This window comes from Calidris pugnax, unplaced genomic scaffold (genome assembly GCF_001431845.1).
Source record: "Calidris pugnax isolate Ruff unplaced genomic scaffold, ASM143184v1 scaffold82, whole genome shotgun sequence".
Taxonomy (NCBI): Eukaryota; Metazoa; Chordata; class Aves; order Charadriiformes; family Scolopacidae; genus Calidris; species Calidris pugnax.
Genome location: NW_015090833.1, coordinates 1,388,799 through 1,390,836, shown reverse-complemented (window position 1 = coordinate 1,390,836; position 2,038 = coordinate 1,388,799).

Here is a 2,038-nt window from a genome sequence, read left to right as displayed (position 1 = left end):
TAGCAAGATGGAGCTGCTGGGCTGTCACTGGAAAGGGTCTGGAGACACAACCTGCTCCCCGGAGCAGACAGCAGAAATCCTCTTCCCAAAAAGCAGTCAGTCCCAGTTCACAGCTGGGATTGCCTTTCCCTGCCGGGCCAGTCTATAACTGATGGGTCTGTTCCCCAGGCAGGAGCTTCCAGCTTCACTGCATCCCCGTGGCATCTTTGCTACCGTAGCAAGATGGAGCTGCTGGGCTGTCACTGGAAAGGGTCTGGAGACACAACCTGCTCCCCGGAGCAGACAGCAGAAATCCTCTTCCCAAAAAGCAGTCAGTCCCAGTTCAGAGCTGGGATTGCCTCTCCCTGCCGGGCCAGTCTATAACTGATGGATGGATCTTACACTCTCTGCAGTGTTTCAGAGTCTTACCAGAAAGTTGTGTAACCATGTCACATCACAGGCTTTATAGTCATTTCACAGAGCAGCACTATTATTTACATTAACTAAATCTGATTTTTTTTTTTTTTTCCAAATGTGGTAGCGATTAAATTAGTTTGGCAAGATCTAATTTCCACAACCCTGAGTTGATTTATATTAATTATACTCTCCTCCTTTAATTCTCAAAGTTAATCAAACTCCCTAACAGCTGTTAACATCATTTTCCTAGGAATCGGTGTCAACTGACAAACCCATAATTACCTCTGGTCTATGGTCTTTTTTACCCATGGAAATCCCCATTAATTTATACAAGTTCTTTGCAAATTCCATGGTCCTGCAAGACTTAACTGCAAATGAACAGCAGCGACCCAAGACTTTTGTTGTTCAAGTTCTTGGATATGAATTCTCTGGACCTTCCGATCCCAAGCATCAAAGTTTTGGGTTTGCTTTCGAGCAGCCGCCGGCAGTACCATGAAATGAAAAGGGTCTGGCATCTCCTGTGACTGGACTGACTGGTTTTTTTCAATCCCCAGAACAGAAATATTTATTCTGCATCTACCTTTTGTATTATCATCAGCTGCTCACTATTATTATTTCTGTTTCCACGCAGTAGGGGACTTATACCATGGTCAGGAATCTTTGTTTTCCTTCCTTTTAAAGCATTTCTTCTATAAATATCCCTTTAGTTCTGCTGATCGTACACAACTCCTTTTAGGCTTTGCTTCCTTTATCAATTTTCCGTAATTCCTAGATTTTGGTATATACTAGCTTTCCCCCACTTATTTATTTGTTTATTGTATTTTTATGCTGTCTGTTTCTCTTCACCTCTAATCCAGGCTGGTCCGTTTTGATTGATCCAGCTGTTCTGAGCGCAGCCTTTGGAACACCTGGGACAAGGCTTAAATGATAATCACCAATATTATCTCTCTGCGTCCTGTTTTCTCCGGGCTGAACTGAATAACGATTGGTTTCCTTTTGGGGAAAAAAAACCCAATCCAAACCCAACCCAACCTGGCTCCAGCTGCCTTTATTCTGCTCTCTGGCTTCATCCTGTTTGTTGGTAAGAAAAGTTTGTGCGCCGCGGCCGCTCGCTGCGTCTGAGCACCGCTGGGGTGTTAATTTGGGGTTCTTAATTACAAGGGAAATGAGGTCTGAGACCGGATTCAAGACACTGCCCATAGACCTTGAGGGCACCGGTCTGTTAACTGAGACATCCCCCAGCTCGGGATGCCATTAATGAGATCGGGTAAGGAGAGAGGCTCTCGAGGGGGTGGCCCAGGACCCCGTAGCTCCCCCGGGGATCCCTCCTTCCTACCCGGGGGGATGCCCTGGTGGGCAGAGGCTGCTGCCCTGCCTGCTCTGCCCTGCCTGCCCTGCCTGCACCCTGCGGGGACCGCTGCCGCTCACCTGGCTCACCCCTCGAGAGGGAGCAGGAGGAGGAGAAGGGGCAGGAGAAGAAGGGGCAGGAGGAGGAGGAGGAGGAGGAGGAGGAGAAGAAGAAGGGAAGGTCGGGCCGAAAACCTCCCACAGCCCACACCCACCCGAGTCACGGCGGCGGAAGGGGAGCGTCTCCGTGACACACACACACTCACACACACAAACCTCCCCGCGGCTCCCGGGC